The following is a 26,143-nucleotide window of genomic DNA, read 5'->3' as shown; positions in this document are numbered from 1 at the left end:
TCTATTCAGAAGGAAGGAAGATGCCTTTCACTGCAGTGTTGGTTCTCACATCATAAAAATGAGGGACTGTACGAATAGGTCAATATGTTGGTGGGGAAATTTTAGTGATATCAGATAGTTTTCCACAGAGCTCCTGTGACTAATTAAGATGAGTGAAATAAATCTCTATTTTTAATTTAAAAAAAGGGTTTGTTTTAATTTCATTCAAATTTACGTTTTACCAGCTTGTCAACATCTGCGATGTTTTTCTTGAAAGATTCAAAAGTTTTCTGGAGATGCAACATCAAACACTTCGAGCAGGCCCCTTTGTTGCAGGTGCTAATTTTAGCACAAATCGTTTTAGATGATTTAAAAAAAAAGAGATATTTGTGCAGTGTCTTAATTTTTTTTCTCTAAAAATAATGTGGAGGAGTTCACGCATGATGGATTATGTTTTATACAATTACTGTTCTGTACACTGAATATCTTGTGGGAAATTAAACAGCATAAACCAAAATGGGGACGCTGTAATAAAAACAAAAATAAAGATTCAGGGCACATTGAACAAGTCAGACATTATCCGTGGAATCAGAAACATTTTAATAATCTTGACTTAATGGAGGTCTACAAGATTATGAGAGGCATTGAGAGGATGGACAGCCAACACCTTTATCCTAGGGCGGGAGTACCAAACACCAGAGCACATCTGTACAAAGTGAAGGGAGGGAAGTTTAGGGGAGAAATCCAGGTTAGGTTTTTTACACAGAGAGTTGCAGGTGCCTGGAATGCATTGCCGGGTGGTGGTGGAGGCTGGAACAATAGGGTTATTTAAGAGACTCTTTGACAGGCACTTGGATAAAAGTAAAATAGAGGGTTATGAGGCAGGGAGGGTTTAGTTTTTTTTTGGTAGATTTATATGGGCCGGCACAACATGATAGGCCAAAGGGTATATACTGTTTTATGTTCCAGTTCCTCTGAAATGTTGGGTCCTTCTCTTTCCACAGATGCTGCTGGGTGTTTTTAGTATTTTCTGGTTTTAAATCTCCCGAGAAGTGCCAGAGATGGATGGATGAAGAATGTTGACCAAGACACAGGGAAATGTAGAGGACACCCTCGGACATACTGGGCGCAGACTGGGAGATCACTTTGTTCAGCACCTGGGCTCTGTCCGCCACAATAGCGTGGATCTCCCTGTGGCCATCCACTTCAGTCCTCCATCCCATTCCCTTGCCGATATATCTATCCCTGGTCTCATACACTGCCAGACTGAGACCACCGTAAATTGGAGGAACAACACCTCATCTTCCGACTGGGCATCCTTCAACTGGATGGCATCAATATCAACTTCTTTGTTAAAGCCCTCATCCCCACCCCCTTCTTCCCCTGCCATCTCTCCATTCCCTGACTCCTTTTGCACAAACATGATAAATTCCCACATAGTCCTTTATCACTGTCAATCAACATCTTTTGTTGGTCTGGATTCCTCCCCCATTGTTTGAATTCTGAGACTTTAATATATCCTGCTTCTGATTTTTCCTTGAAGAAGGGCTCAGGCCTGAAATGTCAGTAATATATCTTTGTCTCCTATAGATACAGAAAAGACCAGCTGATACGCTCCAGCATTTTGGTGTGCTTGCTTTGTAACATGATACCCTGTGCATTCTGACTTACTGAATCACTACACCCTGCATATTTGTTTTATTATTGCACTACCCTGCTTAACTTAAGGAAAGGTTGACTTAATCCACCACTGTCCCAAGGCCCCAATATTCACGCCCTACACATCTCTACCTCTGCCACTTGGCCTTGTCCTGAAAATGAACCTCGGTGACCAGGATTGATCAATAACCCATCATCTCTTGATTTAACTTGAAGTGTTGCTTTTGAGATATGACCATGTGCAAGATCTCAAGAAGCTGATGGGATGGATGCTGCGACAATGTTTTCTCTGGTGTTTCTCGAGAACATAGGGAAATGTTGGTGGGTGATAAAATAAAATAAGTGATCATATGTTAAACAATGGAGATGGATGGTTTCCTTTCGGAGGGGCGGCACGATTCGCATAGCAGTTGGTGCACTGCTTTTATGGTGCCAGTGACCTGGATTCAAAACCAGTGCTGTTTGTAAGGAGTTTGTACATTATCCCCGTGTCTGCGTGGATTTCTTCTGGGTGCTTCGGTTCCCTCCAACCCTTTAAAAAGTGCAGGGGTTGTAGGTTAATTGGGTGTAATTGGGTGGCACATGCTTGTGGGCCAGAAGGGCCTATGACCGTGCGGTATGACTATATGTCCAAATGTAAATTTTTAAAAATTGTGCATCATTGAAATCCAATCCAAATGGACTTGGGATACTAAGTCATGAACTAATTTCAAGGTTGAGATAAATTTTCAGAGCTTAGAGGTCTCAAGGGTTATGGAGGTCCAGCAAGGTAGTGGTGCTGAGGCCAATGAGAAGATCAGCTAAATCTTCTGAAGGCTGAAGTGATGGTATGGCCCACTGGAGTTTCTGAGAGTCAGTATGGCCCATTGGTGTTTCTCAACTATATTCCTGCTGTGGTGTTTTGTAGAGCATGGACTCCTGCCTTGGGAACCATCATGATCACCCAGCACTTGTCCTTGTCTCTCTTCTTTGGCTTTTCAGCCAGTGAATTGGTTGGACTGCACAAGACTTCAACAACCTGTGGTTAAAAATTGCAGCCAAGATCTTGTTGCCATGGAAGACCTAAAAAGGTAAGATGGTTGAGTTTAAAAAACAAATTCAGTAAACCACAGCTTTCTTCCTCAACCCTAGAATAATGGTGACATGAAGAGAGAGAGAGAGAGAGAGAGAGAAAGAGAGAGAAGGGGGGAGGGGGGAGAGAGAGAGAGAGAGAGAGAGAGAGAGAGAGAGAGGGGGGGGGGATTTGGGGAGAGACGGAGAAAGAGAGTAAGGAAAATGGAGGGAAAAGGGCAGAGAGGGATGTCAGATTGAAAGAGGAGAGAGAGAGAGAGAGATAGAGAGGGAGAAAGAGAGAGAGAGAGAGAGAAAGAGAGAGAGAGAGAGAGAAAGAGAGAGAGAGAGAGAGAGAGAGAGAGAGATCTGTGGCCATCCACTCAAACATCTAACTTTCATTCTTAGATTTATAGTGATAAGACAGCTTCCAAGCAGGATGGTGCAAACTACTCTTCAGGGTTCAGCATCAGAATTAAAATGGAATTGTTAATAAAAATATCTGCTATGGCTTTCACTGGATAGCTCTGGGGGTGAAAGTAGGTCGGAAAACTACAGAGTAGATTTACAGGCAATTTTTGAAGTGGGGATGGGATGAAAGAGGATGTAAGAAAGGTTAGAAATGAAAGGGATGGATGGATCTGGATAAATACCATGTGGCAGAGTACTCTTTGCCTTATGGCAGGCAAAATTTGAAGTATATCATGGATATTAGTTTTTTTTGTATTAATTACATGACAATAAAAGGAATCTTGATCTCATTGATACTGAAAAGGAGTGACCACAAATTATATAGTTTCAACCAAAGTAAAGGGAAGTGGAATTGAAAAATTAGTGCACATGTTGATGTGTGCAGCTCCTTGAGCACTCATTTCTGACTGAAGCCATTTCTTTTGTCACCACCTTGAAAGACACAATTGAGTTCATGAGACCCAGACACAGAAGGATGATTAACCAGTTGGAACCTGAGTAAGGACGAAGCAACTCGGATGACGAGTATTACGTTGATGGATTGACTCTGCAGATGGCAGGAGACCCAACAAGAATCAGAAGGAATAATGAAGCATTTGTAACAATGAAGATCAATAGTAAAGCAGCAGACATGAAAGTTGACACTGGAGCAAAGTGCAACATCACGTCACGAAGAACGTTCAACCTATTGAGGAAGTCAGAATAGGTCATACCATGCTCCAAGTCCACAAGTCTAGTGACTTACAGGGGCAGCAAAATTAGAACCAACGGAGGGCGATTGCGGTGCTATGTTCAAGGACAGTTGCACATACTAACTTTTTTCATAGGCTAAGAAAACATCCTGCCTCTGCTGGGCCTGAGCGCAAGCATGGACATGGGGTTTTTTTTGTCCAGCAGAGAGTAAACCAGATAAGTCCAGCCAAAGATGATCTGATGCACAGAATCTTTTCTGAGTACAGTAACCATTTTACAGAGGAACTGGGAAAACTGCCAGTGACATACTCCATGCAGCTTGACCCAGAAGTATACCGATAGCAATGAAGGACAAGGTTAAAGCCGAGCTCGACAGGATACAGGGCCTGGGCATGGTTACCCCAGTCTTTGAGCTCACTGAGTGGGTGTCCTCTATGGTGGCTGCTAAGGAAAAAGATGGACAGGAGATCTGGATCTGCATAAACCCAAGAGACCTCAATACAACTTTTAAATGACTACATGATTCAATGTGTACTGTAGAGGAAGTTGCCGCGCAGATGGCCAACGCAACCGTTTTTTCGGTTTTGGATGCAAAGAATTCCTTCTTGCAAATTAAAACTTGACTACAAGTCATCACTGTTGACAACATTCAGCATGAGTTTTAGCCGATACAGATTCCTGTGAATGCCATTTGGAATCAATTTAGCCAACAAAGTATTTCAAAGATCAATAGAGCAAATCTTTGTGGGGTATCCCTGGGCCATCATTGTTGATGACTTATTTGTAGGTGGCAAAGACTTGGAAGAACATGACACAAATATTAAAAAGGTACTTGACAAAGCCCAGAAGGTTCATCTTAATTTCAATCCCTGGAAGTGCAGATTACGGCTGAACCAAGTCAGTTATGTAGGCCACGCTTTCACAGGAGAAGGCCTGAAGATGGGCCCTTCAAAGACTAGACCAATCAGGGAAAATGCTGGTACCAACAGATGTGACAGCACTACAATGTTTCCTGGACAAGGTCAGCTACCTGGGCAAGTTCATTCTGAACACCAGTGATCTTATCGCCCCGCTCAGGCAGTTGACGCACAAAGACGTGGTTTGGTCCTGGCAAAAGCAATAACAAAATGCATTTCACACATTAAAAAGGCATATGTTATGCCCACCTGTTCTATCGTACTACGACGTACGAAGGCTAGTCATGTTAATGTGTGATACATCACAGTGTGGTCTGGATGCAGCATACCTGCAGGATGGAAAACCAATGGCTTACGCATCCAGGTCACTCACAACCACAGAGACCAGATACATCCAAATAGAGAAGGAGTTGTCGTCTGCTCAAAATTCAACGATTACATTTATGGCAAACCAATGACCATAGAAACAAACCACTTACCTTTGATCACAAATCTGAAAATGCACATCTCCTCCTCCCAGTTGGAGGAACTGAGACAGCACATAGCTGAAGATACTACTTTGAGGACTCTGAGCACTTTAATCAAGGGTGGCTGGCCTGACACCCCCATCCTAAACCATTCTTGATGAAACTACAAACCAGAATCTGGAACATGAACCCGGGATAGGTGAAGCTCCCTCAGTAACAACCCATGAAGCAAATGGCTGCAACCCCGAGACCACGGATGGCACATCCTTTCAAGCTGAAGCACCCCAAGCATCCACTTCCACCAATGGCTACTACATAACACGCTTTGGGTGCACTTGTAAGCCCAACCCAAAATATCGGGATTAAACTGGACTGACTGTTCGCTGCTGAACTATAATTATTGTCATGTACGACACCTACATGGATTGTGGTATGTGAAGGGGGTTGCCCAAGAAAGGGGATGCAGACCGCCGCTCCTATTGGACTCACCACGATGCTATTGCACATGCGCGAGTCCCTGCAAAGCACGCTAGTTAAAAAAGAAAGAAATGGAGCTTGGCTGGTAGCGGACGCCATTTCCAGGGACTCCCATTATACATTGTATTGTTGAATTTAACAGTAAAGCATGTGTCAGAGGTTGCCACTTTGTGTTGTCTGGTTATTCGATGCAACAACAACCACCATCCCTCTGTCTCCTTTGCTCCAACTCTCCACCCCATTCCCTCCATTCAGAGGGCTACCTACTCCCCCATCACCTCAGCTCTTTTCTCTTCTGCCCTCTCACCCATATCTACATATGACCTCCTGGCTATTGGCAGATGATCTTTCCCCTGCCCCTTCTTCCCTCCTCTCTATTATTTTATTCAGGCACCTGCCTGGGTTTTGCTTATACCTTGACGAAGGGCTCAGGCCTGAAATGTTGGTTACCCTTTACTTCTGACGGAGATGTTGCATGACCTGCTGAGTTTCTCCAGCACTTTTGTGTCTTGCACTACAATCCCAGCATCTGCAGACTTTCCTGTTCAACTCAGCTCCAACAACATTCACAAAACCTGAACCATCTAGATCAAAATGGTCGGTACCCCCCAACCTCAAACTTACACCCTCCAACATGGTGCAAACCACACTGCCTCTACTCTTTAAAGAACCTCCCAAACTAACACTAAGAAGATCAGGGGGAACATATCCTTGGGACCACAGTATCTCGGTTCCCGAAGTCAGCGGGTGAAAGAGTGCTATGGCATGGAAGCAGGCCCTTTGGCCCAACTTGTCCATGTTGGCCAAATTGTGTACCTGAGCTAATCTGGACTTGGCCCATATCCCTCTACACAAGCCATTCTCAACAGGAGCCATGCACCCTCTCCATCCTTCCCCACCACCCCGGGGGCTGCAGTCCATTTAAGTAAATGCTTTGTTCTTTTTTCACCTTACGTTACAAATTTTTAAAATGTTATTATGTAGTTGGTAGGTGAGAAGTACAGAAGTAACCAAAACCTAACTACTTCACTGGAAAGAGGGCCCATAAACTTTGAGCACAAGTCTTAAGGGGACCCGGAAGATAATTTGAAAATACAACAATGGTATATAGAAATGAATAAATGTATTCCATTAGAAAAAATAACATATAGTTTAAGAAATAATATTGAAATATTCGAACAAATATGGGAGCCTTACATTAAATACAATAGCGAAAACCTACCGGGGACAATCATTACCTAAGTTAACGGAAAGAAAAGGAAATGAAAAGAATGGACTCAGTAGAATTTCTGGTGTATTTTTATTGAATGACAACATTGTCTGACTGGTTTAATGTATCCTAGATTGTATACCTTAAATGGACGGGAGGGGGGAGGTAGGGAGGGTGGGATGGGAGGAGGGAGGAGAAAATGGCACTGTATATGTGTGAAAAGGAAAAAGTGTGTACCATGGTTAATGTGATTTATGGTGTGAAAAATAAAAAATTTTTAAAAAAAAAGGCTCAAGCCCGAAACATTGGTTCTGTATCTTTACGTTTGCTACATAAAGGACACTGTTTGACCTGCAAGCAAAAAAAAAAAAAAAATCTTAAGGGGACCTTATGGCCAAACAAAGGTTGAGAATGATCACTCTAAACCTTTCCTATCTGTCTCTGAGAGTCTTTCTAAAAAGTATAACACCCTTCCGCCATCTTCAATGAATCTAAATCTTTGTGAGGCAGAAGGACAGCAGAATCCTCATCGTCACCTTATTAAGGGTGGCAATTAAACTGCTAACATTGCGGCGAGGTTCTCATCCCAGAAATTATTCTTTTTTTTTCAGAAAAGGTAAGACATTTCAGTGAGCATTTGTTTTGACAAAGGAGCAAGGTGAAGTCAACAAAGTTGAGCTCCATCCAAAAATAGATTTTCAAGCGTTTTCAGAATTTCAGTTACGTGCCAGCATTTCAAAAAAAAATGCTTATTCACCTCTGCTCTCAAGAGGAACTATCCATTTTAGCCCTCACTCTATGTGCCACTCACTCAGTCGTGAGGTTCTATGATCAGAGCCCTGCACTGCACCCGATCGATGAATGAAATAACAACCAGGGTTTGAATTCATCATCTGCCTGGCTCCTCTGTATTCCAACACAGTGGACGTGGTGGCAGATTTCCATACTTGTTGTTTTTACATTGAACAAGATGGTGAAGCTCGTCAACAAACTGCAGCCTCGTTTCTGTGAACGATTCTCAGGCCGATTTCCAAAGTTGCCATTGCATCTGAAATCAAGTTTGCTGCTGTGTCTCTGAGAATGAGAGTGAACAGCAGGATGCCCATCGATTGCTCAAGGCTGCTTCACCGTTGAGTGAGATCTTGAACAGAATGGAGCCTGTGCAGAGCGGTCAATAGACAGATTCGAAATGAGTACTAGAAGGATTTGAGGGGAGTTGAGGAAAGCTACTTTTTTCATGAGTTCTGTGGAGGATGGCAAACTCAGTAAAAAGTCCTTTACGTACATTCGTGAATTGCCGTAACCTACAAGGTTGAACCTACGTTGCAAGAGCATTAAGGTAAAATTAGATTGGGTAGCTAATCATTTGTGGCCTAATCTGCTGTAATTTTATGCATAGATCCTTATCTTATCTCAATCTCACCTGCTTTGGTTCCCTAATACTACTGCCTTACAAATATTTAGTTTCATAGGTTTTCTATCAACTCTCTAGCCCCTTCCTGACTCAGTGATTTCTTAGAGGAAGAGGGTTGTTGAGTTTCTTTGTGTAAAAGGAAAGGAATTTACACATTATCATAATTTAAGCTTTCAAAACTTTCCTTAACCTAACAATCTCCCCAGTAACATTTCTGTTTTTCTTTTTAGGCAGGGAAAATGAAGTGGAATTCACGCAGTCAGGTCGCAGGTGTGATCTTCTAAATAATGACCCAGAAGATTCTGAGAAACGCTCTCATTTCACAGATGACTCATCATTGGTGAACAGTATAAAAAACTGCCTGCTCGCCCAGGAGAAGTTTTGCCGGCTGCTTTCTGCTGCATTCTCTCCCATATGCACAGCCGCATTGCACGTGCTGGAGGTGGAAGAGGCCCACAGATGCCCCGGTCACAGTGAAGGCATGCGGCTGCTCGAGGCTCCTTCCTGCCCGCCGAAGTGAACCAGGCCGTTAGGCGGGGAGAAGCTGCAAGGGGACACGCGAGACCAGGTAAGCCTTCCTCAGCAGGGGTTTGGACTTGGTCAAGGCTCGGATATTTATCCAGCCCTCTATGCCCTTCTGCTGAATTTTATTTCCCAAACTGAATGCTGCTGAGGTTTTCCTCCTTTTCCGGCTGTGTGGGGTGGAAAGAAGAATCTGGTGCGACCTCCCAGATATGTTCAGGCTGTGTCTCAGGCAACTGAGAAGATAGGCAGGCTGAGGTATAAAATAAATAACTAACCTGAGGTTCATCCCAGAAGCAGATTTTTCGGGGGATGGAAGTCAGCGGACTAAATGGGAGGTTAGCAGAGTTACTTTGCTCTGCTCTTACATTATCTGCTTAAAGTACATCGGCTCTTGAGTGTAGTCGGAGAAAATCTAAATAATGGTAGTTTATTGTCATATACATTGTGCATCAAAATTCTTACTTGGTACAGCCAAGTAAAACAAAACATTCTACAATAGTATATATTCAAAATGTGCAGGGTTTGTAGGTGAACTGGGGTTCTTGGGTGACATGAACTCAAGGAGCAGAAGGGACTGTTATCATGCTGAACATCTAAATTTAAAAAGACAATAAATACAGAAAATAGATAATAATATTCAGTTACCATGGTGCAAGCAAAATAAGGTGGTATTACGATGGTGCTGGCAGGACATTGTTGTGGTGTCGACAGAGTTGATGATTCAGGTGGTACGCGGAGGTTCAGGAGCCTGATGGTGCTTGGAAAGAAATTGTTCTTGAACCTGGAGGTGCCAGAATTTAGGCTTCTGTACCTTCCGCCCAAAGGCAGTAGTGAGGAGAGGTTGTAACTGGGGTGGTGGGGGAATCAAGCAGTCACTGTGGTGCCTCTATTTCCTTTCTGAAACAGTGCTTTGAGGCAGCTGTGACGGAATGCGTTAAAGCTCACAGTGCTTGGGCAGGCAAAAATCTTGCCTCTAAATCAGAAAGATATACGTCCAAACCCTATCCTGAAGCCATGGGTTCTGAAATCTAGCCTGTTGTTCTGGGTGCAGTACTGAGGGAGTGCTACACTTCCAACCTAAATATTAAACTGCTCTCACGGGCATTCATGAAAAAGTCTATGGTGTTATTTTGAAGCAGAAAAGGAGAGTTGTCCTCAGAGCTTTAGTTTATGCTTATTCCTTTATTAAAGTGATTGTGTGAGTCAGAGAGGTTCACAGCATGGGAATAAGCCCTCCATCCCCAACTTATCCAGGCTGACCCAGTTGTCTAGAGGCTTGTTCTCTCTGTATATTGTGCATAAGTTCACTACTGCATTTTCCATATTGCATATAGATGAATACACTTTATTGGTTGTGAAATTTGATTAAACCAACCACAAAAAGAAAGTCTGTCCCTTTTTTTCCCGCTATTTGCTGACTAAAACCTTGAAATAGAGAAGCCCTGATTAAAAATACAGAGTAGGCTGAAGAGGATGTTCACTCAAGCCCAGGCCCAGAGCAAAAAAGATAGGTCACTCAACCAAACCCAGCCCAAACTTTTATGCTTGTGGTTTTAAAATTACTATTGGCTTAGAAATTAATCCCTGTTCTAAGGTCCGATTTGGGATGTTTGCAGACATGTTAAAGCAGTGTGGCCAATACACCCCCTCGCGACACCCCCTAGTTCTACCCCAGGTGAAACAAATGAAAGATTTGTGGTACCCTGTGAGATATGGTTTCATGAGAAAGCTTGGCGCTCGTGCTTCCTTTACGACTGTTACGTCGAATATGACCATGGTCACCACCACTCTCTTCTCTCGTGCGTGGTTTGCTTTAAGATAAAAGAGAGGCATCCACCACTGCCATTGCCACCACCCCTACACAGCCCCTCCCCTACCTCCTATCCCAGCAATCCTGCTGCCTTTTTGGTTGGCATGGGTACATTACATCATGCCAGACTCAAAGACATCCGGACCAGCGGAGCTTGCTCCAATCTCCTCTCCTCCGGCAATCCTTTGAAGGCTCCTTGCCAAACCCAGAGCTGGGAGCTACAGTCGTCCTGCAACCAAGAGGCAGGAAATTCCCTCTGAAAACTCACATTTCAATCCAATGTACGGCACAGTTAATGTGGTGGTTAGCGCAATGCACAGCAAAATCCACAACCCAATTTCAAATCTGGGCCTGTCTGTCAAGGGTTTGTACATTCTCTCCATGCCTGCGTGGGTTTCATCTGAACGCTCCAGTTTCCTCCCACCCTGCAAAAGCATACTGGGGGTTGTAGGTTCATTGGATGGCACAAGCTTGTGGGTTGGAAGAGCATGTGACTATGCTGTATGTCTAAATTTTTAAATATTTTAAATGTAATTCAAATCCAGACCCCTGCCATCATCCCTGAATCTTTTTACAAATACAGTGGAACATTTCTGCAATTAATATACAAGTACTTTCCATTTGTCATTTTACGCACTTCCTGATACGGTTTTGTTTTTAACCATGGACAGAGCTGTTCAGGTTCACCGCCATCAATTTTACATTTCAGAGACAGTTTACATACATCACGTCTTGGGGCAAGTTTGTTGGTGTGGTTGCTATGGCAAATAAGAAGGCAGGTGTATCCTGAACCTAGCATGCTCACTTCCTGTGAAAAACTTTTCTGTTCTCTAGAAAGTTAACAAACCCAAGTCTGTGCTTCCTGTCACCACCAGAATATAAAACCGTTAACCTTTAGTGGTGAGTATATTTGCCTATTGGAATATTAGAATAAATAAATGACCTGCAACTATAAATTCATTGATAGCGGCTGTGGTTTGGTGGATTGCAGCCTTGAGTCTGAGTCAGAATGTTGCAGGTTTAAACCCATACTGAAGATTCGAGCACAAAAGCCATGCTGATGGCGGGGCAGCAAGGCAGTACTGACAGAACTCTGCATAGTCAGGTGTCACTTTTGAGATGAGATGTTAAATTTAGTCCTGCTGTGAAAGGCATTTGCATAGATGTATGGACTGGCCCGTCCGAACCTCCCTGACCTTCCGTGACCCCTCCCTTGGCTCCTCCCCGGATTTCCCTAAGGCTGGCTAGACTTGCCCCCCTCTTGCTCCTGTGCCAGGAAGCTGGCCTAGTCGTGCATCAGTAATGCTCAGGTTTTTGGTAATTAAAGCCGTTTAATCAATCCATCATGTCCACGTGATTATTGTGTGCACCGCCAGTCCTTTTGCAGATGGAATAACTCATCCCAGAACAGGCCTGTAATTCTCAACCAAGCAGTTTACCAAGTGACTTATCCCTTTGTTGACCAATCGCATTTCAAAGAAGTCTGTGAGCCAAATTGTCATTCTGAACACTGTTATAGAGACTCATAGTCATGGCCACAGAACAGTCCATGCTGACCAAGTTGGCATACTGTGCTGGTCCCATTTGCCTACATTTGATCCATATCAAATCAAGTCAAGTTTATTGTCTTCTGATTGTATAAGTACAACCCGATGAAACAGCATTCTCTGGTCTTTGGTGCAAAAGCATGCAGACATAACACACATACAGGCAAAAAATACATAAGCAGGACATGTATTCATGTATACAAATAAATATTGTTTCATGAATATGAGAGTCTCAGATGCTTTGTGTGAGCATTTCCTTCGGTCATTTAGTATTTTCACTACCTGTGGGAAGAAGCTGTTCCTCAGCCTGGTGGTTCTGGCTCTGATCCTCCTGTATCTCTTTCCCCACGGGAGTAGCTGAAAGATGCTTTGTGCAGAGTGGAAGGGGTCCTTGGTATTTCTGTGCATCATTTCAGACAATGATCCTAGTAGATCACATCAACAGTGGGGAGGGAGACCCCAGTAATCCTCTCTGCTGCTCTTATGAACTTCTGGATTGACCTTCAAGCCATTTCTCTGCAGCAACCGTACCACACTGTGATGCAGCCGCTGGTGGGACACTCTCAAAAGAGCTCCTGTAGAAGGTTGGCATGATGGCAGGTGGTAGCCTTGCCCGTTTCAGTCTTCTCAGGAAGTGCAATTGCTGTTGCGCCTTCCTGGCAAGTGAGGAGATGTTGAGTGTCCATGATATGTCACTAGTTAAATGAACTCTAAGGAACTTGGTGCTCTCCACACCCTGCAGAATTCTTGATGCATAGTGGAGGGAGGTCATTCCTGGAGTGCATGAAGTCAACGATTATCTCCTTCATCTTGTCCATATTGAGACTCAGGTTGTTTCGCTCACACCACATCACAAGATGTTCCATCTCTTCTCTGCAGTGCAACTTCTCATTCGTTCCTCTCAGTGTATCTGTCCAAATGTCTTCTGAAATTTGTTATTGTTCCCACCTCTACATTTTCCTCTGGTAGCTCGTTCCAAGCACAGACCATCCTCTGTGAAACAGTTGACCCGATCCTTCTTAAATCTCTCCCTTCTCACTTTAAATCCATGCTGTCTAGCTATGGAATCAACTTCTTTGGGAATTACCTTGACGAAGGACCCAGGCCTGAAACATCTTTATTTCCCCGTGGATGCTGCATGACCTGCTGAGTTTTTCCAGCACATTTGTGCATTGCACTCGATCCTGGAATCTGCAGACTTTCTTCTTTAATTCCACTGAATATGTACATTCTCCCCATGTCTGCGTGGGTTTTCCCCGGGGGATCTGGTTTCCTCCCACTCTCCAAGATGTCTGGGGGATGTAGGTTAATTGGGTGGAAATTTGGCAACATGGGCTTGTGGGCCGAAATGGCCTGTTATCGTGCTGTATGTCTAAAGATTGATTTAATAACACTCTTTGGTGCAAAATCAATTTTATTTAGAATGATTTGTTTCTCCTGGCCTCGTGAGGCCATCATTTATTGCCTATCCCCAATTACCCTTGTGAAGATGATGTTCAATCACATTGAATTTGTTGCAGTTCCTCTGGTGAATGTCCACAATGCTGTTGAAGGAACGATGATGAAGGATCAGTTTTGGATCAGGACCCCTTGGTGGGCAACTCTGTTCCCAGTGCATCCATTTGCCTACTGCACTTCCCTTTGTGGGATAAGTCGTGGGTTTGGGAAATTACATTTTAGTGGAGGAAATATTGAGGAGCATTGCCCCTGTTGGCTTGTTGCAAGTTTGGGATGTGCTTTCAGAATAGCCTGGATGAGGAGCTGCCATGCATTTTGGAGGCAGCCGGGAAGCAGAGTAAGTGGAGGGAATGAAGGTGTAGAAGGGAGTTAATAGGGTGCCAGCCAAGTGGGCTGCTTTGACTCAAATGGTGTCAATCTTCTTAAGATTTGTTGCAGGGGTACACTTAAGCAGGCAGGTGAAGAGTATTCCATCAATGCTCCTGGCTTGTGCCTCGTAGATGGAGAAATAAGTCCGGTGATGAATGTCTCCTGATCTGGACCTGTAGCCACAACATTTATGTGGCTGGTTCAGTCGGTCATGGGCAACTTAAGCAACCATAGCACTTTAAGGTAAGAAGGGGACGAAAGGTGGACAGACCCCAAAATGCTGGTTACCCTTTACCTCCTATTAGATGTTGCAAGACCTGCTGAGATTAGCCAGCATTTTGTGTTTTGCTCTACAATCACTACATCTGCAGACTTTCTTGCTTAAAAATATTCACTGGTTGGTGTTTCTTAAACCCTTTTTATGCTGAAAGCCAGCACTTAAGCCAGCTCAAGTTAAAAAAAAAAGGGTGAATTTACCTTTTATAGTATTGACCTATAATGTGGATCCCGCATTGCCTTTATGGAGAGGAGAGTCGGGAGCTGGCTTCCAGAGTTGAGGGAGGTGGGGGGGAGGGGCAAGAGTGGTGCAGTAGTGCCGCCCGCCACCATGATGTCAAGCATAAACGCCGAGAAGTGAAAATGCTGAGTTCGCAGATGGGTCCAGCATTGTGTATTTTCACTTTAAAAATTCGCACTTGGATCACTGGCTGATGACATTGTTGCAACGGCATAGGAACATAGGAAGTAGGAACAGGAGTCGGCCAAAAATGGCCCATCGAGCCTGCTCCGCCATTCAATACCATCATGCCTGATCTAATTATGACCTAACTCCAGCTAACTGCCTTCTCCCCATATCCCCTAATTCCTCTATCATGTAAAAATTTATCTAACCGAATTTTCAATATGTTTAATGAGGCAGCCTCAACCACTTCCCTGGTTAGAGAATTCCAAACATTCACTACTCTCTGGGAAAAACTATTTTTCCTCATCTCTGTCCTAAATCTACTCCCTCGAATCTTGAGACTGTGTCCTCTCGTTTTAGTTTCCCCAGCCAGCTCAAAAAACCTTCCTACATCTATCCTATCCATACCCTTCATAATCCTATATGTTTCTATAAGATCTCCTCTCATTCTTCTGAACTCGAGCGAATACAATCCTAGATGATTTAATCTTTCATCATAAGTCAACCCCTTCATCCCAGGGATCAACCTAGTAAACCTCCTCTGGACCGTCTCCAAAGCCAGTATATCCTTCCTCAAATATGGAGACCAGAACTGGATACAGTACTCCAGGTGCAGTCTCACCAGTACCTTACACAGTGGCAACATTACCTCCCTACTCCTGAATTCAATTCCTCTAGCAATGAAGGCCAACATTCCATTTGCCTTCTTAATAACCTGGTGCACCTGCAACCTAACTTTTTGCGATTCACGCACAAGCACTCCCAAGTCCCTCTGCACAACAGCATGCGGTAGTTTTTCACCCTTTAAATAATATTCAGCTCTTTTATTTTTCTTGCCAAAGTGGATAACCTCACACTTACTAACATTGTACTCCATCTGCCAGACCTTTGCCCACTCATCCAGCTTAACTCTATCCCTCTGCGGACTCTCCACATCCTCATTACAATTTCCTCTTCCACTCATGGCCTTCCAGTTACTTAACTTTTCTTTATGATGGAGAAGTCTTTCTGCCTCGCTAAAGGCCCTTTTGTAGAGAAAAAAAGACAAATGTAAAGACACACTTAACTCCATAAAAGTCCGAAGGCAGATGGACTGCCTTCAGCAGCATTCCTTTTACGGATATCAATAAGGTAGAGAGGATGCAGAGAAGATTTACTAAAATGTTGCCTGGATTGCAGTATCTTGGAGAAAGAAGAGAAGACTGGGTCTTTATTCATTGGAATGTAGAAGGTTGAAGGGGGATTTGATAGAGGTATATAAAATTATATGAGGGGAAAGATAGAGTAGATGTGAATAGGTTCTTCCCCTTGAGGATAGGAGAGATTGGAATGAGGGGTCATGTTAAGGGTTAGGGGACAAAACTTTAGAAGTAACTTAAGAGGAAGCTTCTTCACTCAGAGAGTGGTGGCTGAGTGAAATGACCTTCAGGAAAAGGTGGTTGCAGCAGGGTCAATTTTGTCATTTAAGAGGAGGTAGGATGAGTACATTGATGTGAGGGGGTTGGAAGGGAGCAGGTAGGTGGTACTAGTGGTGATCACTTAAATCGGTGCGGACTAGAAGGGCTGATATGGCCTGTTTCCATACTGTAATTGTTATATGGTTATATGGTTATATGGAGGATGTGGAACAACTACACTCCACCTTTAAGTGTACCCCCCCCCCCCCACCCCCAGCACACCACAGGCAGATGGAAGCTGGAATGTATTCCTGGAGTCCATCTGCCTTCGGACTTTTATGGAGTTAAGTGTGTCTTTACATTTGTCTTTTTTTCCTCTACAAAATTGCCTTTAGTGAGGCAGAAAGACTTCTCCATCATAAAGAAAAGTTAAGTAACTGGAACCATTAGGGAGTAAGAGAGAAAGATGTGTTACTAGAGTTGATCGCAATACTTGTCAGTATGACTCAACTTAAAGCAGAAGGATGTGGGATCAGGTGGGGGGCAAGTGGAAAACTGAAGGCAGACATTGCTTTGTTCTATGAAGGGCCTGCAGCAATGCTCAAGGTGCTTGTGTCAGAAGGAGCATGGCACTCAGATGCTAAGGGCTCGTCTGCGGCTCATGAAAGATCATGTATTTCAAGAAGTGCGGGGAAATTTTACATTGAATCCAGGCCAATATTTAAGCCTCGATAAACATTGCCATAAACAAACAATTCATCACATTGCCAGCTTGTGGCAACGTGCATAATCTGGCTGCAGTGTTTCCAATGCTGCATTAGGGCCTACCAGAAGGCAAGTGTCCAGTGAAGACCCTTGGGGTGTTCTGAGCTCATGAACACATGAAATCCGACTTTTGTTTTGTATAAATTTCCAAGAATACAAAATATTACTGTGGTGAAAAAAAACAAAGCTGGAGAAGCTCAGCAGGTCAAGCAGTGTCCTTTATGTACCAAAGGTGACAATACATAACCGATGTTTCAGGCTAGACCCCTTCATCAAGACATTGCTGTGGGTTTACTGGAGCTTGGTTCATGTATCACAACCATTTCTGAACATTCAGTTGCTGTGTAATGTACCCAGAATCTGACAAAAATCACACCGCACGCTGTAAGGTAAAATAATCATGAGTTGGGAGCGGAGAAGGAGTCACCCAGTACTAAGGAGTAACAGAATGCAGGTGTGACCTTGTACGCTCAAGATAAGTGTGGCAACAACAAGATGATGTGCAGCAGACTAACAGAGAAGGGTAGCAACAGCTTATTCATTGGACAATGTAATGGTATGATAATTTACTAAGTGCGTGTCCTGAGGTATAAAAAAAACACCATTTGCTGATATCGGGAGAATGCGCCTTCTCCAACTAACACTGTTAGTTGCAAGTGTTACAATCCGGTAATAAAGAACCTTGATTTCGACTCAGTCTGGCGTCTGACTCACTCATTCTCGAACAAAGCAGACCGAACAACGCGCACGCAGACACACAAAATCAAATCGTCACAGATGCACACACCTAATTTCACTTAACACAAACACACACACACAAATATGCATGCACACAGCCCACACACACACATGCATGCACACACAAATATGCATGCACACAGCCCACACACGCACACACAAATATGCATGCACATAGCCCACACACACACACGCATGCACACACAAATATGCATGCACACAGCCCACACGCACACACGCATGCACACACAAATATGCATGCACACAGCCCCCCACACACACGCATGCACACACAAATATGCATGCACACAGCCCACACACATGTGCATGCACACACAAATATGCATGCACACAGCCCACACACACACGCATGCACACACAAATATGCATGCACACAGCCCACACACGCGCGCATGCACACACAAATATGCATGCACACAGCCCACACACACACATGCACACACAAATATGCATGCACACAGCCCACACACACATGCATGCACACACAAATATGCATGCACGCAGCCCACACACACACGCATGCACACACAAATATGCATGCACACAAGCCCACACAAAAGGACACAATCACACATACATGTGTACAAACCCAAGCGCACACAGGCACAAAGAGCAGCAAAGTTTAATCACACACAACAAATTTACTCATCGTGATAATCACATGGGCTTTTGATTATTTAAAAATAATATTTTTTGAAGAAAGAATAAATGAATTTCTTCCCTGTCGGCAGTGCAGGTGGTCCATTCCCTGACCACCCTCACCCACCCATCCTACCAATGATCATCCAGCATTTGTGTGTTTAGCTTGACCTCTAATAGCAGTCCAATTGAACTTACTGCACAAACTTTAATCCTGGCCAATTCCTTCCTACCCAACCTTCCGTACAATTGCCTTCAAGAAAATTCAAACCACTAATTGCTAAAGTGAAAACCCCAGGAATTTGTGCTAAAAATAATAATTCCGAGTGAAATATTTTTACATTCAAAGTGAAATAAAGTTAAGGATCTTTTCACCCATTTCTCGTGTTCTGAACCCAAACCATATGTGAAACTAACCTGCAGTAATTTCCATTTTCAGCTCCTGCAGTGATGTCACAGAAACAGATGCCCATGAGAGTGAACACATTTCTCTCTCTCTTCCTCTCCCTCTCTCTAAACTCCCTCTCCCTCTCTTTCTCCCAATCTGTTTCCTTTTTCCCTTCCTCATTCTTTCATTCTCTCCCTGCTCTCTCCCTCCCTCTTTCTCATGCACTCAATCCATCACCATTCACGCCTCTCCATTTTTCATCCAGACTTATTCCCAGAGCTTGGATTCAAATCCATGGTTCCCAGTCCATCTCTGGTCTCATCTTTTCCCGTCACCACTCTTCTCTTTTCGAGGAGGTCTCCTCAATTTAAACTTCCAGATCATCCTTAAATGTAATTGTAGCCCCGCTATGGGTGTTCGAGAGAACCAAAGCCTGGAGTCCCCTCCTTAAACCCTTCTGAATATTATTTAAAGGGTGAAAAACTACAGCATGCTGTTGTGCAGAGGGACTTGGGAGTGCTTGTGCATGAATCGCAAAAAGTTAGGTTGCAGGTGCAGCAGGTTATTAAGAAGGCAAATGGAATGTTGGCCTTCATCGCTAGAGGAATTGAATTCAGAAGTAGGGAGGTAATGTTGCAACTGTATAAGGTACTGGTGAGACCGCACCTGGAGTACTGTGTCCAGTTCTGGTCTCCATATTTGAGGAAGGATATTTGGAGACGGTCCAGAGGAGGTTTACTAGGTTGATCCCTGGGATGAAGGGGTTGACTTATGATGAAAGATTAAATCATCTAGGATTGTATTCAGTCGAGTTCAGAAGAATGAGAGGAGATCTTATAGAAACATATAGGATTATGAAGGGTATGGATAGGATAGATGTAGGAAGGTTTTTTGAGCTGGCCGGGGAAACTAAAACGAGAGGACACAGTCTCAAGATTCGGGGGAGTAGATTTAGGACAGAGATGAGGAAAAATAGTTTTTCCCAGAGAGTAGTGAATGTTTGGAATTCTCTAACCAGGGAAGTGGTTGAGGCTGCCTTATTAAACATATTGAAAATTCAGTTAGATAAATTTTTACATGATAGAGGAATTAGGGGATATGGAGAGAAGGCAGGTAGGTGGAGTTAGGTCATAAATTAGATCAGCCATGATCGTATTGAATGGCGGAGCAGGCTCGATGGGCCATTTTTGGCCGACTCCTGTTCCTACTTCCTATGTTCCTATGTTCCTCCATAAAGTGCTCCTTAAAACTACTCCCTGACCATTTGTTGCTCTTACCTCCTTTTACATTGCCAACTCTCTTGCAATGCTTGGGAAGTTTTACAATGTTAAAGGCATGCTGTAAATACAAGTTGTTGTTGGTATGTAACTTTATGCAGATCATGTGCTGTACGTCAGTGGAAGAGAGGAAGAAATATGCAAAAGCAGTTCTTTCCCTTGTACAAAATTATGAATCAACACGCACATAACCACTGAAACCGGGGAATTCCATGTAACCCGCACAACAATCATGTCCTTTCCATTTTTGATAATCAGTCTGTCTTTATAGGCAGGGCTTGTCTCCTTGAGTAAAAGCACTCCCAATCTCTTGCTCTCTCCTGGAAGAGGTGGGGCGGGGGGTGGTGGGGGGTGCCTGCATAGTTTGGCTCTGTGGTCATGTGCACCACTGTCCAGTGTTAGCAATGTCTTCCAAGTCAAAGAACTGGAGAATGAATGAATGTATGAGTTTATCGTCATACACATAAGTGCAATGTACAGATGAAATGTGTCTTACTTATCACAGTTTACCAGATACATAAAACACACCAACAATTTAAGTATCATTAAGATGCAACAGAAATAAATAAATGGCAATAAATATAAAAAGGAAGAGAAGAGAAAATAACTGATAAATATTCACAGTTGCCAGATAGTATAAATCTGTGTTCTATCAGTAGTGCAAACAGATCTTGCAGTAGTCCACAGGGAGATTCAAGAGTAGGGTGCGTCGAAAGAACAAAGACTTGTTGATCCAAACCAAGGCTTTTATTAACTAAAAGACTGGAGCATATCACAAATAGGTCGACCAGTCCAGAATGACCTGGTCTGGCTAGGAGCAATCCTTTAAGACCTGCCAGTAGGTGGCAAGGCTTTTATTAACTAAAAGACTGGAGCATATCACAAGTAGGTCGACCAGTCCAGAGTGACCTGGTCTGGCCAGGAGCAATCCTTTAAGACCTGCCAGTAGGTATGGCTACACTCTCAGCCAATCACAGTCATCCTACACTACATACACACATTGGTGATAGAATCTGTACTATCACACACGGTTAGCATAGGGGCAACGCTATTACTTTGCCAGAGACCCGGGTTTGAATCCACTGTTGTCTGTAGGGAGTTTGTACCTACTCCCCGTGTCCATGTGGGTTTCCCCTGGTGCTCCAGTTTCCTTCCATGTTCCAAACACATATGGGCTTAGCAGGTTAATTGGTCACACAGGTGAACTTGGCAACACAGGCTCATAGGCTGGAAAGGCTTTATTACAATGCTGTGTCTCTAAATTATAAAACAAAAACTCTATTCCCATATACTGTTCCTGAAGCAGTTGTAAGAGTCCTCAAGTTGAATGGCACTGAAAGAAACCTTTAGCCCTCATTCATCCATTCTGACCAAGTTCAGTTCCTGAGCTAGTCCCACCTGTCTGTGTTTGATCCATGTGCCTCTAAACCTTTCCTAAATACATGTCTATCCAAATGTGTTTGGAACGTTACATCTTGTACCCGCCTCTACCAATTCCTCTGGAAGCTTGCTCCCCATATTTACCACGGTACTGCCCTGGATCAATGAAGTCCTGCCTGGTGAGTTTTCACCCTTGATCTTGAGGTTGCTGTGGGAAGGAATGCAGGGTAGCGAGGGAGATCAGCCATGGCCCCCACTGCTGCTCGAAAGCCTCATTGGCACTGAAATTTGCTCTAGGTCAGATTATACCCAAACATTGTTTGGTAACAGTTCAATCCCCGTCTCAATCAGAAAGTGGTCCAAAAAAAGAGGATAAAGTGAATGTTCACAATCCTTTTTTGCCAGGGTAGAATAATTCTAGAACTAGAAGGCATACAGTAGGTTTCTGATGCGCTTTAAGAGGGACCTGAGGGACAACTCTCAGAGGATAATCCATATCTGTAATGATTTGCCTATAGAAATAGATGCAATTACCACATTCAAAGACTTTGGATCAATATGTGGATGGGAAGGAGTCAGAAGGATACGAACCAAATACAAGCAAATTGGATTTGCCTCAAACACCAATCTGGTAGGCATAGACAAGTTGAGCCAAAGGGCCTGTTCTATGACTCGATATCTTCTGTACTTGTACAGATTGTAGCAGCTTGTGGTTCAAGTGACTTAACTACAAGCATCAGAGGTCTGGGGGTACCTGTCAAAATATTTGTCGGGTGCATCTCTACTTGTGTAAACTAAAGCTAAGGGTACAGCCATTTGATTCGATCATCCCTGAAAGTGACGTCACAAGTACATAGGGTTGTTAAGAGGCCTTTGGTACATTGGCCTTCATAAATCAAAGTATTGAATAGAGGAGTTGGAACATTATTGGTAAAGACATTGGTGAGGCCAAATTTGGAGTATTGTGTGCAGTTTTGATCATCAACCTACAGGAATGATATCAATAAAATTGAAAGCGTGCAGAGAAGATGTACGAGGATGTTGCTGGGACTTGAGGAACTGAGTTCCAGGGAAAGGTTAAACAGATTAATAGAGGTATACAAAATTATGATAGGTATAGTTAGAATAAATGCAAGTAGGGTTTTTTTCTACAAAGGTTGGATAAGATACAACCAGAGGACATTGGTTCAGGGTGAAAGGGGAGATTTTGAGGGAAACATTATGAGAATTTCTTCACACAGAGAGTGGTGGGAGTATGGAACAAGTTGCCATCTGAACCTGTGAATTTTAACATTTAAGAAAAATTTGGACAAGTACATAGATGGGAGAGTTATGAAGAGATATGGACTGGGTTCAGGTCAGTGGGACTAGCCAGAATAGTTATTTAGACAAACCAGAGGGCTGAAGGGTCTGTTTTTCTGTGCTCTAATGTTCGGTGATTCTATCACAGCACCTTCAGAACTCAGTCACTGTTTAATAAATTAAATTTAAATTTTAAATTTAGACATACAGCCTGGTAACAGTCCCTATGAACTCATGCTGCCCAATTACACCAAATTGACATACAATCCCAGTACATTTTTGAATGGTGGGAGGAATCAGAACACATGGAGGAAACCCATGTAGACACAGGGAGAATGTACAAACTCCATTCAGACAGCGCAGGATTAGAACCCTGGTCCCGGTCGCTGGTGTCGTAACAGTGTTGCGCTAACGGCTAACAGTGCTGCCCGAGTACTATCTCTGTATCAGAATTGGAAGATGGAACCTTAGCTCGAGGCTTTTCCTTTTACCTGTGAGAACTGCAGCCAAATTGAAGAGTTTGGAAAATAACCAAGAGGCATGATGCATTTATGTATGAACAATATTTACCAGATGTAATGAATAACCCTCTTCTCTTTTATTCAGCAGGTATACAGTGAGTTCATACAGCCCATTCTTCTGATGTGAGTCTCTACAGACTTAATGCTAATTGTGATAGGGGTTTTGGATTGTGACGAGCTCCTACATATTAGCATTATATCTGTGATGTGACGGCTATCTGCAGGTGTACGTGTTGGTGGGGGAAGAGAAAGATGTGGGAGGTCGCGATGAAAAGCAATGAATCAGAACTTCTGGGAACATTACTCAACCAGATGACAGGAAATGTGCAAGCGAAGAAGTCTCAGTTAAAAAAAAGTCTCCATAATCTCCCACCCCACATCAATTCCCTCCCTCCCCATCTTGCGCACAAGAACCTGTTGTGGATTGGATGCTTTAGACTTTTGTTGCTTCTGATGTCATGGAAAAAAAATTGAGGTGAATACAAGATTAACCAGTAGAAACAGGAAGAAAGTGAAAAACACATTGTAACTGTTACACTCTGATGGAAAGTTAGATGACTATCATGCCCTCAAGATAAAATGAATGAGAAATTACACTTCCTCCACAACTTTTACACGTGCATGGAGGTATGTAAGAATTGCCAATAAAATGAGCAGTATGATGCAAACTTCTAGGCGAAGGTATCGAGCTGCTATCTACAATGAGAAGCTGGAGAGATTTGGTGGGTCAGGCAGAATCCATGGAGAGAAATGATTGGGCATTCTAAAATGCTGAGTATAAGTTTGTCTTCCTAGCCCATGTTCTTAAGTGAGTTTGCCTCTCTGGTCGGGCAAGAGGGTCAATGAGAGTCGTAGAGGCATAGTTATACAACATGGAAACTCATCTTTTTCGGCCAAGTGGTCTACCTGAGGTGGTCCCAATTGCTATGAGTATTCTGTACAAACAGTCAAATATTGTTGGTTGGCAAGTAGTTCTGATACTATGGAAAAAGGTCCAGTTGTCACCAGAAATTAGTGTTTGTACAACGACTCTGAATAAACAAACTCAAGGTTACAAACGATAAAGTTCAGAGAATAAGAAGACCATTCCCTCCAGTGTCTATGTGTAGTCATACCATTCAACTCATCACTACTAGTTCCACCATTCAAACAGCATATTGGTGATTGGTAGCATAATTCCAACTCCCATCCGCACCAAGATCAGTCCCCTACCTTGAATAATCCTGACCTTAACAAACTTTATTTACTGATCCTCCCAAATATCTCCTCTTCATTTCTTGTTTTAAGTTGGCTGAGATTCCATGTCCTATATTCAGCAATAACTAAATCAAGACTTATCATTAACAACTCTACCCCAATTATCTTTCTTACTAGATGTCCATGCATTTCCCAGTGAAGTCTACTTAATAACCACTGAAATAATTCCTCCTTCTGGAACTTGTTCTGTTGCTCAGTATTAACTTGTTCCGTCTGGACACAGAGTGCCTGGAATCTGTCCTGCCATTTAAAGGAATCATGGCTGATCCATCTCACCTAACATCATCCAATTTTGAATCTTTTTCCCTCAGTATCCTTCAGTAGCAACTACACCACACAGCAAAGGAACCTTTTGGCCAATTTCTTGCATAGTATGGCACCTATTTATGTCAATCCCATGGCAATTCCTATCATGTTTTTCCTATGTAAGTACCCATCCAAATAGCTCAAGTCTTAAGTAGATATCGACTACTTTAGGTAAAAAGTTCTAATCCTCTTTACTCTAATCCATTATCCTGAACACTTCCACTATAAGAAATTAGTTCTCCTCTAACCTTAAAATTGCTTTTGAAATTCTAAAACTTAAATTGACTCTTGACCTTTATTATTCCAGAGAATCAGAATTTATTGTCATGAGCATGTTACAAAATTTGATGCTTTACAACTGCACCATAGTGCGAACATTTATATAAAACCACCTTACAAAATAAATAAAAATAGTACAAGAAGTCAACAGGATGCAGTGTCTGTGGTTCATTGATCATTCGGGAATTTCATGGTTGAGGGAAAGAAGCTGATTCTTGCCACCAGAAAGGATCTTGTCCATGAGATTTTGGATCGAGCTTCCGGAATTGTAGAGTACTGATAACCAGTTGATAGTTTCGCTTGAAGATTAAGGAATATTTTCACAAAGTTGCAGAAAACAACATGCAAAGAAATATCCTGCAAACAATCAACTTGTTAAGAGAAGATTGGCTTCCCAAAACACACCTCATACAATGTTGACTTGCCCTTCTATTGCAACCAGATTTACCTGTGGGTAAAAGTGCCTCTCTGAGAAACCTGAGCAACGTTAGGCAGCACCGTGAAAAGGGCAGCATGAGTCTGCTCTCTTAGCTGCAGCCAGGAGATGCCAAATACATCCTAAAGCAAAGTAGGGTTGTTTACCCAGCATCTTGATCAAACACTTGGCCATGGTCTCATTGATCTCTGTGGGCCATTGACTTGTGCTGTTGCTTCCCCCATTGCCATAATACCAGAGCAAATACTACTGATTATTATCACCATGAACTGCAGAAAAAAATAATACAGTAAAATCCCCGTTATCCGGAATTCAAGCAAACAGAAGCCTCAAGCGGCCGACCAAAAAAAAGGAAAATAAACAGGTTAAAAAAACACAAAAGTTTAAAATTGGTGCCCCCTAGCGGTCAGATCACCAATCGTTCAACACAAAATCTTAAGCGACTGTAAAATTCATTTATATGGTATCTATCAATCCCCATAGGTGCCGGATACCAGGGGTTTTACAGTATTTAATTGCATACAGCTGAATTGAGATTTTCAGCATAAATTTTATACTGACAAGTTCGCAAATGAAAATCTCTTTGGATGCAGGAACACCATTAAATTTAAAAATATTAAATTCGTTGACTGAAGTGGGATCTTTTAGAGGTTTATAAAATAATGAGCATCATTGATAAGGTAAATAGTCACAGATTCTATTTCAAGGG

General features: G+C 42.9%; 1 long non-coding RNA gene across 1 annotated transcript; it reads right to left on the bottom strand.

Annotated features, from left to right (window-relative positions):
- Positions 1–562: 562 nt before the first annotated feature.
- On the bottom strand, positions 563–9,725 carry LOC138739790 (uncharacterized). The gene is made up of 2 exons (XR_011342420.1): positions 9,508–9,725; positions 563–2,700 (listed from the first exon to the last, which is right to left on the bottom strand). It is a non-coding gene; the product is annotated as an uncharacterized lncRNA (long non-coding RNA).
- Between the last annotated feature and the right edge of the window lie 16,418 nt (positions 9,726–26,143).

The sequence above is a fragment of the Narcine bancroftii genome, chromosome 7 (genome assembly GCF_036971445.1).
Source record: "Narcine bancroftii isolate sNarBan1 chromosome 7, sNarBan1.hap1, whole genome shotgun sequence".
Lineage (NCBI taxonomy): Eukaryota > Metazoa > Chordata > Chondrichthyes > Torpediniformes > Narcinidae > Narcine > Narcine bancroftii.
This window is presented reverse-complemented; position numbering and strand designations above follow the sequence as displayed.